Source organism: Rutidosis leptorrhynchoides, chromosome 5 (assembly GCF_046630445.1).
Source record: "Rutidosis leptorrhynchoides isolate AG116_Rl617_1_P2 chromosome 5, CSIRO_AGI_Rlap_v1, whole genome shotgun sequence".
NCBI classification, from domain to species: domain Eukaryota; kingdom Viridiplantae; phylum Streptophyta; class Magnoliopsida; order Asterales; family Asteraceae; genus Rutidosis; species Rutidosis leptorrhynchoides.
The window spans coordinates 388,269,414-388,281,487 of record NC_092337.1 but is presented as its reverse complement, the minus strand read 5'-3'; positions in this window follow the sequence as shown (position 1 = coordinate 388,281,487).

The window sequence follows — 12,074 nt, the reverse complement described above, 5'->3', positions numbered from 1 at the left end:
TATATTTTTATAAAATAAAAATAAAGAAACTTTATAAAACTTAAATATTTAACAAAATTTTAAAAATACTTATATTTTTGTTTTTCTTTTTATATTTTCGAATATTTAAAACGTATTTTTTTTTTAAAAACGAATTTTAATAAAAGTAAAGTAAAAATCTTTTTTTTTTTATATTAGCGTTGCGCTTCCGGCTTTTAAGCGATTCCCCGGCAGCGGCGCCAAAAATAACTTGATGTTAAAGCAAAGGGGTACAAAATAGTTATATATTTACTACGAAATACTATTAAATACGATACAATTTTACACAAGATATTTATTTATTTAGAGAATGGATATACTTAAACCTTGCTACAACACTTATAGGCAGTGTACCTAATCGTACAATAGTGTAGTTTTTAGTAAGCCGGTTCGTTCCACAGGGAATCTTTTTAAACAAAGCTTAACGCTATATTAGTTTACTTTTATAAAAATGCAAATATATATATAAGTAATATTATTATTATAAAGGGGGGGTTTTTACCGTTTAATGACCGGTTTGTCGATTTTAAAACTTTAGTCGCAGTTAAAACCAAATGTAAAATAATAAATATAAATACAAGACTTAAATTAAAGCGTAAAGTAAATAACAATAATGAAATTGCGAATAATAAAAATGCGATAAAATAAACTTGCGATAATTAAAAAGTACGATAATTAAAAGTGCAATTAAATACAATAAAAATAAAAATGCGATAATTAGAAGTGCAATTAAATATAAAATAAAGGAAATTAAATATGAAATAAAAGAATTATGCTTATTTAAACTTCCGTAATCATGATGTTTGACGTGTTGATTTTAGTTTTATGCCCATGGGTTAATTGTCCTTTGTCCTGGATTATTTAATACGTCCATACGGATTTGTCCATAATAGTCCATTAGTCATAAATATAAAGAGCGAAAGCCTTCGTCAAATTATCCTTATTCCCGAAGTCAAATATTCCAACTAATTGGGGATTCGAATTGTAACAAGGTTTTAATACTTTGTTTAATGAATACACCAGGTTATCGACTGCGTGTAAACCAAGGTTTTACTACTTTGTTAACAATTACACCAATTACCCTTGAATGTAATTCACCCCTGTTTCAACAAGTCTATTAACTATTAATCCAGTTCCGTGTCCGGTAAAATGAATAATTATTGGTATTTATAGATATCCCGCCCACCGTACCCAGTCAAGCGTATGTGGTTATATATAAATACGTCGAATTATAAGTTTGTATATTAAATTAACAAGGTATTGTTTAGTTAATATAAAACCCATTAATAGCCCATAGTCTAATTTCCACAAGTGTCGTTCTTTTGTCCAAACTCCAATTATGGTACAAAGTCCAATTACCCAATTTTAGTAATTAGCCCAACATCATGATTACTTTGGATTAAATAATCATAATAATAACTTAGCTACGAGACATTAATATAAAAAGGTTGAACATAACTTACAATGATTAAAAATAGCGTAGCGTTACACGGACAGAATTTCGACTTACACCCTTACAATATTCGCTAACATACCCTTATTATTAGGATTTAAAATTAAAATTAAAATTAAAATATAAATTATATATATATTTACGTATATATTGAGAGAGATAGATATATGAGTGTGAAAAATGATCAGAATTCGGTTGGCTTTATAGGGACTTTCAGAATTTGGGCCTCCGCGACTCGCGGCCCTTTTTGCCTTCAAACTCCGCGAGTCGCGGAGTTTGCTTTTACAGCTCACACAAGTTTGGCTCTTTGTTTACCGACGGTTTTAAATATTTATATAATATATAAATAATTATAAGAATTATTTAAATATTATATTATATTTATGTGCATAGTTGACTTGTAATTTTTAGTCCGTTGCGTCGAGCGTTGAGAGTTGACTCTGGTCCCGGTTCCGGATTTTCGAATGTCCTTGCGTTCAATTTAATATCTTGTACTTTGCGTTTTGAATCTTGTACTCTTGTAATTTCGAGACGTTTCTTATCAATAATTGGAACCTCTTTGATTGTATTGTGTACTTTTGAGCTTTTTGGTCGTTTGCGTCTTCAATTCGTCGAATCTGTCTTTTGTCTTCGCCTTTTATTATTTAAACGAATATCACTTGTAAATAGAACAATTGCAACTAAAAGCTTGTCTTTCTTGAGGAATAATGCTATGAAATATATGTTCGTTTTTAGCATTATCAGATACGCTATTAAATATTTCCTCCTCGTCTCTTACTTCATTGAAATCACCACATAGTAACCAACTTGTTTCAACACCTCTCATTACATTATTCAAAGAATCCCACATTCTAACTTTCCCTGCATCATCATGAGGACCATAGACATCTACGATTATTAGCTCACTTTGTAACTATTTCCAGGTTCCCTTTATTGCCATAAAGAACTCGCTACCCATTGCATTTTCGATTATAAAACTGTTTACATCCCATATTATCATCAATCCACCCGCATTACCTACTGCTACTTTCTGAGTATACCCGAAGTCATTCGACCACCACAAGTTACCTACCCATCGATCATTTACTTCCTTACATTTGGTTTCTTGCAAAAGCAGAATATCAGGCTTCTCAATTCTACAAAGAATTTGAACCCAACCGAAGGCACCTTTTTTCCCGAACCCCCTAATATTAAGTGAGACTATCTTCATATTAAACAACAAACTTCAAATTAGGATATTAAACTCTTAGCTTAAATGCTTTCCCAGAGAATGATTCTCTGGCCATTTTAACCCAGTTTTATCCCATACTCATGAATTTTATTGCTCCTACCCGAATCTGCCTTTCTAGCTTCATTTTTCCAATTAATGCTTCTTGAAGAGGACTGTGATGCTGTGGGGTTTGCACGTGGTTTGTCAATTAAGTTCTTTTTTGAGCTCTTGCCTTCTTCCTTAGATTTACTTAAAATTGTCTTTGGCTGCGAGGATGAATGGCCCTTTCGACACATACTACAATCATCATTCTTCCTTTGGTCAATAGCAAGTCTTGCTTGAGCTTTCATTATAAGAATCCTTGAAGAGGTTTTCCAATGTCCAGGTGTTTTTCCAATGTTGCAGGGTATCGAACTGGATTTTTTTCTTGGTTATAGGTTGCGGTTTTGGGTTTTGGAATTGACGTTTTTGTGCTGTTTACAGCAGGAATAGAAGAATTATAGGGTATCGACATTGGTGGAGCTATATTTGGGGATTCAACAGGAAGATTTATTTTTGAGATTGGACTAAATTCTGGAATTGGAACACTTGAATTTTTGCTATGATCTGAATTGGTTTTAAGGGAGCTGGAATTTATACGTTTGTAAGGGGTAACAATTAGGTTAACGGAAGGGATATAGGGATTGGGCTCACGAAGATTGGTTTTAGTGTTTAATTGGGTTGGGCTAGCATGATTGGGCTTAGGTTGCATTATATTTGATTCTTCCATATTTCTCGAGTTGGGTTTAGGTTTCAAAAGTGTTGGATTGTGCTGAGTCGATTGTTTTGGGGTGTTTTGGTAATGGGTTGGACTGTTTTGGTAATGGGTTAGTTTGAGTTTGGGGTTTATCATTTGGGTTGGCCTGGGTCGATTGTTTTGAGTGGTTTGGCAACGGAGTGGACTTTGATTGAATTTAGGATTTATCATTGGGCTTGGGGTTGGGCTCTGGAGAATTTGAATTTTGGGTTGGATGGTTAAGTTTTGGAGAGTTGGGCATTTTAAAGTTTGGGTTTGGGCTTATGTTGGGGTTTGGGGCATCTATGTTTGGGGTATCACTGTTTAGGTTATTATTTTGTAGGTTATCGCATGCTTTAGTTTGATGAATATACACGTGACAATATCTAGGGTTACCTTTAGGGTTCTGTTGGGTTTCCAATACAACCTCATCATTTTCTTCATCGGACAAAACAAAATCTTTGCGCGCCTGTTTCAAAGGTACATTTATTGGCGTATTAAAAGTCTCGGGCCCCACATCGCAATTAATGCCAATGTTTGACGTCTCCTCGATTCCTATACAGGACTCCTGATCTTTGATTGGATCTTCTTCGGTAGCGTTTTCGCCGCCTGCTGGCTCATCGGAAAGTTGCCTTCACCTAATTGTGTACTCAACCCATGAAGAGAGCACTCTTCATCATCAATGCTGAATGAATCATCACTATCTTCTAGATTTTCTTCATCTTCTTCTTTATTGTGTTGTGATTCATAAATTACTTTACAAACAGAGATTGGACTTTTGATTTCCTCATCTTCTTCTTCTCAGACATTATCTGAATAAAAGTGAATTTTAATTCCTTCTCTTGAATCTTCACTAGCATGAACGTGTACCACATTTTTTCAGTATTTGAGCATGACTTGTTCGTTTATAACCTTTCCAACATTACATTTAACAAGTACCTTACCCACCGTGAGATTTTGATGTTGGTTGTCCAGTATTTCACAATTTTGCATATCGATGATAGGACCTCACCAAAGAGCAATGAATCTAAAAGTACTTTCTTCCCAACATGGCGGAGGTACTCCCTGGATGGATAACCAGGATAATCTACCATTGTTCAGCAGTTGTCTTCTCAAAAAATGGATGTTTTGCAGCCAGCTTCGAATACTGTGATTAGGGTTACTGAGTATGTTCTTTGCAGTTTTATTAGAATCCAAGTTAACCATTAGTTGTAATCCACCCAGGTATTTTAGAGTGAAATTGGTTAAACCCTCGATCTTACATAATCTATCGAATTTTTCTAATAAATCAAATTGAACAACATCACCTACTATGGCCGACTCAAGGGTCGATCCGTTAAGATTCTCCTCCTGAATCTCCACCATTTTGAAATTAACATTAGGGTTAGGGTTGTGCTTCATGGACAACTTTTCTCTTAGGTCTTCATTTGATGTTCTTCCCATTCTTTTTGATAGTATATCCCTTAAATCTTCCGTGGTGGCATCTTTAAAGCTTCTTCTTTCTCTAACAACACCACTTCTTTCAAAACCACCTCCAAAACCACCTACATAATCAGGCCTGTGTATGTTTCCTATTGGGTAGAAGTCGTACCCATGGTTTATAGCTTCTGTATTATTACCTCTTTCATAAGTCTTGAAAATCGTGATAGGGTTAACTCCAAACTTGATAGATTCTAATGCCTTCAATAACCTTTCTGCATCTCCCACATCTCCAAATCAAACAAAAGCAAATTTCAACCCATTTTTGATTAGATTTCTTGCCAAGTACACATCACGAACCGAACCATAGTTCTTAAAGATTCGTCAGAAATCTGTGATCATCCACCCATCGGGAAAGTTGAAGAACATGAACGATGTCAGTCGAGAACCGATGTATCTCTTGTAGCCATTCATGTAGTCACCATTGTATTTCCCCCGTGTGCTTCCTATGCCCACCGCTCTCTCTCTCTCTCTCTCTCTCTCTCTCTCTCTCTCTCTCTCTCTCAAGTTCTCTCTTTCTAAAGTACTTTCTCATCTCTCCCCTCTTTTCTGGATAAGACTATCTTTAAATAGACTCTTAATATTTAAATTAATTTTTCTTATGACAATTTTTAAGATTATCATTAAAAATTAAATTAGTGTAATAAATTGTGGTACGTAAAGTGGTTATTTTTTTAGAAAGTAGTTGATTTTATGAATGTACAAATCTTCTCTGCATATCTTAATTCTTCAAAGACAACCTTTAAAGTTGTTATTAAAAAAATTATATCATATTTAATTAAATATATAAGTAAAATTTATAGAGATAAGTTTTCATATACATTAAATGATGGTAATTGTGTCTTCTTTTGATTAAATTCAATCCCAGTTTATAACTTTGAATTTCAATCATTGATTTTGATAATCATATCTTACTTTAACCATTGATTTGAAGTTTAACAAATATGTTGAAGTTCAACTATTAATTTGATAATTTAATTAAAAACTAATTTCTTATTTTTAACAATTATTTATAATAAATAATAAGTTAATTAATAATTACGAAGTAAATGATTACAATTCTTAATTATTTTGCAATACTAGAAGACAATGCCCAAACGTTGCACGACTTGTCTCAAATTTCACTCTTTTGAAATTCGTGTTCCGAATGGTTAGAGGCATGGCAGGAGTTTGTTGAAAACATATTAACCTTGAAGTGAAAGTTGATGTTGATCCCATTATGCAAGTAGTCAAGTCGAATTGTTCATATGTTTTGTTTGCCACGACAGAAATCTGCACATTCAGGTCATATGTACTAACGTATGATGAAACTATATATAAACAAATGTTTACTAAATGTGGTCAATGAGTTAACAAATGATGCCAAAATATATTATAAAACTTACATATTGTAGTATGATTCATAATATTAAAAGATATATTACCTTTAAAATTTACCATTAAATTTTTGAGGGTCTGTCTTTATAACTTCATATCTTCATATGTGATAATAAGTAATTACGTAATAATTGGAGTACATAAAAAAACTTCTAAATATAACGTGAACCGTTACGTATTACTACACCACACAATATAAAACCTGTGAATAGAATAAAATTGGAGGTTCATAATATTGAATAACTATTGATATGAAATACACTATTATAATAAAGATATGTAACACCACCAAAAGTAATAAACGTTATAAACTTTTCAATAACTGTTATGTTTTTCCTTAATTAAATTTAGTTATAAACATTCATTCATAATTATATCTCATAAATTATATGATTAATTTCAATCTTTTCATTTTCCTTATTATAATTTTGTCATAAATTTAAAAGTAAGCTATGATATAAATAATAACACTTAAACTTCCTATTCTTTTTTATTTATGGAAGTGGACTATTAATTTAGAATATCCGAAAATAAAATACTGGACTATTAATATGTGACGGAGAGACTAACATGTGATGCCCCGTACAAAACCATCGTGTACGAATCATCAACAACAGGATCATTACAAGGTTAAGTACTATATGCGATTTCAAAAAGAGTTTGCATTCATAAATGAAGTGATGTCTAAACCAACATCGAATGTTTTATAATTCAAAAGCATGCTTCACTAAGTAGAAGCAAATAATAAGTGTACGTGACCACAACGGTGGTTACAAGTCATAGTTCAAAAGTACTAATGTTTGAATGCAAAATAAAGTAGTTCATGCGATAACAACTCTAAGCAGCGGGTGTCTACATCACGACTAGTACACAGCGGAAGCTAACCTCAAGCACCTGAGAAAAACATGCTTAAAAACATCAACACAAAGGTTGGTGAGCTATAGTTTAAATATAACAGTATGTAAGGTAGGCCACGAGATTTCAGTGCTACATAGAGCGTTTCAAAACAGTATGATAAAGTATATGTTAACCGTGGGCACTTGGTAACTAACTTAACGTTTATACCCCCTGAAAGTACACTTGGCAAGTGTGTATGTTTACGAAGTATTAAACACTCATTAAATGCTAGCGCTACTAGCCCGAGTGGGGATGTCAAACCCTATGGATCCATATCTAAGATTTGCGTTCATGGTTCAAAAATCAATGATTAAACGTTACCAAGCTAAAGGGAATGTTTATGCCGTTGTATAATCCACACATATATAAGTTTAAGTACTCGTGCCTAGTATGTAAAACATAAAACCCGCATGAATTCTTAGTTCCCAAAATAAGTTAAAGTAAAAAGGGAATGCTATAACTCACAATGATAATGTAGTCGTAAAGTTGGTTCGGAAAAGGTGTGCAAGTAGTCGGTCCGAAAGTCCTCAACCTAAGTCAAATAGTACTAGGTCAGTAAATCGTCTCAAAAGGTTTATATGTATGTAAATAAGGTCTTAAGGGTCATCATCATTCATCATCAAACAAAAGCGTAAAGTAAGTTTCGTTCATGAAAGTAGTTTAAAACAAAGGCTGACTTTGATCAGTCACCACAGCCTCTAAACTTACTGAATTAAGGTGAAACCAGTGTCCATGGCTCCGCCTATGAGTCCTTTAAGTGTGGTAAAATTTACAGAAGCAAACTCGTCTTCGTTTAACCGTGGTGACGGTTTAAGTGCGAGTAGGTCAGAAATTTCTGCACAACGTTAAAAGGACATAGTGACGATCGGAGGGCCATAAATCCTAAACCGTAACTCGGATGAAGACGAGTCTTAAATGAAAAGTTATCTACTTGAAAAGAGTTATTTGAAAATCATAATCACAACAGCCCAGGTCTATTGGTCAGTTACAGAAACAGCAAAACAGTAGGTAGAGAACAGTAAGCAGAATAAAAATGGGTTCCGGTGAGTTTGGTGCTTGATGTTCATCATGGTTCTCATCCTTTCTTCAAGTGTATAACTCATTGATGTGTTTACATCATCTTTACCAAGGTTGGACCATCATAACCCTTGTGAAATTCTAAGACATGTAGCACAACTTCACTTAAGAGTTGTAAGTGTTTTGATGAACCAAAGTTACATCAAAGTCTTAGATCTAACACATACATGAACTTTAAGACTAATAATAAGTTACAAACTTGAAAGTGAACTTATGAAATCAAGATCTTAAGTTGTAGAACATAGTTCTTAGTTTGATCTTGAAGATCCAAGACTCAAAAGTCTAGATCTAACATAAGTGTACAAAGTTATAATTAAAAAGTTTCATTTACATGTTCTTGAACTTTTAAAGTTACTTTTAGTTCAAGATTTATGAGATCAAAGTTAACTAGTAACATTTGACCAATCACAACCAACAAACAAGAAATTAAAGTGTATAATATGAAGAAATAAACTAAGTAAACAAGTAATTAGTTCATGGTTTGTTCATACTTTAAAGATTCAAACCAAAGTTTGATATTTAAGAAAGTAAACTTTAAAGTTTACTAACATGACTTTCAAGTATGATTTGTAACACATGAACTTGCAATCTTTTAAGAAAGTGTATGTAGAACATAACTAGTAAGTTAAGTTCTTGTGTGTTCTTGAAGATACAAGATAAGAGAAGAATCAAACTAGAAAGTTTATTCTTGTAACATGTAAGTAAGTAACAACTATTAACAAAGACAAGTAGCTAAACAATAATCAAGAACAAGTAACAAAAGATGATGATGATTAAAGTGGTGTTCTTGCTACGGTTTTAGAAAGAAAAGAAGGAAGAAAAAGATCCAAGTTGCTTACAAGTATTAGAGAGAAAAGAGAGGAATGCTTGAGAGAAAAAAATGTGAAGTGAAATTAAGTGTGTGAAAAGTGAGGAGGTAAAATGAGAATACTAGAGATAAGTTAATAAAATTTGAAAACCAAAACACCTCCTCATGAGGCAAAACCTACGGCCAAGTCAAGGAAAAAGGGGGGAAGAAGTTTACTCACTTGGTTCTTGCATGTAATGGTCTTAAAAGTTGGATAATAAGAGAGCTTACATGGGGATTAAGAGCCAACTAGATTCCAAATGCTCAAACCAACTAGTTACAAGATCTAATCGCTACTTACATGTCTTAATGGGCTAGTTAATCCATTAAAATGGGTAGGGTGAGCTTGTAAGCCCAAAGTCATAAGTCCATTTCACTAATAAAGCCCAAGTTCACTTAATTAACAAATTAATCCATTTAAAGCCCAAGTAATTAACCAACAACCTTAGTTAATTAAAATGATTAATAAAACTTAATCATGAATATAAATAATACTTAAAAATATTATTCGTGTAAGTTCCGGGTGTCACAAAGACGTTTCGAGCAAATAAAGTCAAGTTCGGGCAATCATGGCAACATGTAAATGTAATAACATACATTCGTTTAATCACACGTATTAATAATAATAATTATTAATAAAATAACGTTGAAAAATCCAGGGTCGTTACATTACCCACCTGTTAAAGAAAATTTCGTCCCGAAATTTAAGCTGAGGTAGATGGAGGAGTCGGGAAAAGGTGAGGATACTTCCGCATCATTTGATCATCTCGCTCCCAAGTAAACTCAGGTCCTCGTTTGGCATTCCATCGTACTCGGACGATCAGAATCTTGTTGCGTTTTAAAGTTTTGATCTCACGATCCATAATTTCAACCGGTTCCTCCACAAAGTGGAGTTTGTCGTCAATTGTAAGTTCTTCCAATGGTATGATAAGTTCGGGTGCAGCAAGACACTTCTTCAAGTTTGACACATGGAAGGTAGGATGAACTGAGCTCAATTGTGCTGGTAGATCCAAACGGTATGCAACGGGTCCAACACGTTCCAAGATTTCAAAAGGACCAATGTATCGTGGGTTTAACTTTCCACGTTTTCCAAAACGGATCACACCTTTCCAAGGTGCAACCTTCAACATTACATGATCACCAACATTGAATTCAAAGTCTTTATGTTTGAGGTCTGCATAACTCTTTTGATGATCGCGGGCAGTCTTAAGCCTATCTTGAATCTGAGCAATCTTCTCCGTCGTTTCGTGGACTACCTCAGGTCCGGTGATTTGCTTTTCGCCTACTTCAGCCCAACAAATAGGAGATCTGCACTTACGGCCATACAATGCTTCAAAAGGCGCGGCATTAATGCTCGAGTGATAACTGTTGTTGTACGAGAATTCTGCTAGTGGCAAATGCATTTCCCAGGCCTTTTCGAAATTGATGACACATGCACGCAACATGTCCTCCAAGGTCTGAATCGTTCATTCACTTTGCCCGTCAGTCTGAGGGTGATAAGCAGTATTCATGTCAAGACAAGTTCCCATGGCTTCTTGCAAAGAACGCCAAAATCTAGAAGCAAAACGGGGATCGCGATCGGAGATGATCGATAAAGGTACACTGTGACGAGATACAACCTCCTTGATGTATAATTGAGCAAGTCTTTCCATTGTATCAGTTTCCTTCATCGCTAAGAAGTGTGCAGATTTGGTAAGGCGGTCAACAATAACCCAAATAGTATCGTATCCGCCCACCGTCTTTGGTAGCTTGGTGATGAAATCCATTGTTATCCGTTCCCACTTCCATTGTGAGATTTCTGGTTGTTGAAGTAACCCAGAAGGTCTCTGATGCTCGGCTTTAACCTTCGAGCAAGTCAAAAACTTACCAACATAGGTCGCAACGTCCTTCTTAAGATTCGGCCACCAATACTGTTCTTTAAGGTCGTGGTACATTTTGCCCGCTCCAGGATGAATCGAATATCTCGATTTGTGTGCTTCGTCAAGTATAAGGTTCCGTAGATCTCCATAAAGAGGTACCCAAATCCTTCCGGCATAACATCGGAGTCCAGACTCCCTAACCTCGAATCGAGAGACAAGTATGTTCAAATGTTCATGAGATATGTTCTCCTCCTTGAGAGCCTCATCTTGGGCTACTCTGATCTGGCTGTTGAGGTTCGAATGGATGGTGATGTTCAGAGCCCTAACACGAAGAGGTGCCGTCCTCTCCTTTCGGCTTAAAGCATCAGCTACAACATTGGCCTTGCCAGGGTGATAACGGAGTTCACGATCGTAGTCGTTGAGCGTCTCGATCCATCGACGCTGTCTCATATTCAGTTGCTTTTGATCGAAGATGTGCTGGAGACTCTTGTGATCGGTGAAGATAGTGCTCTTAGTTCCATACAAATAGTGTCTCCACAATTTGAGCGCAAAGACAACGGCTCCAAGTTCAAGATCGTGAGTAGTGTAGTTTCGCTCGTGAATCTTCAATTGGCGGGAGGCATAGGCAATAACCTTTGATCGTTGCATCAGTACACAACTAAAATCATTCTTCGATGCATCACAATAAACAACGAAATCGTCACTGCCTTCGGGAAGCGATAGAATAGGTGCGGAGGTTAACTTCTTCTTCAAAGTTTGGAATGTTGATTCGTGTGCGGGTTCCCAAATGAACTTCTTGCCCTTGTGAGTCAGCGCGGTCAAAGGACGCGCAATCAGAGAGAAACCTTCGATAAACCTTCGATAATAACCGGCGAGACCTAGGAATTGGCGAATGTGAGTTGGAGTAGTGGGGGTCTCCCACTTGCTGATAGCTTCAATCTTGGTGGGATCAACTTTGATACCCTGGTCGCTCACAACATGACCCAGAAATTGAACTTCCTTCAACCAAAATTCACACTTGGAGAATTTGGCGTAAAGTTGCTCTTGTCTCAAGAGTTTAAGTACTAGTCGGAGGTGTTGTT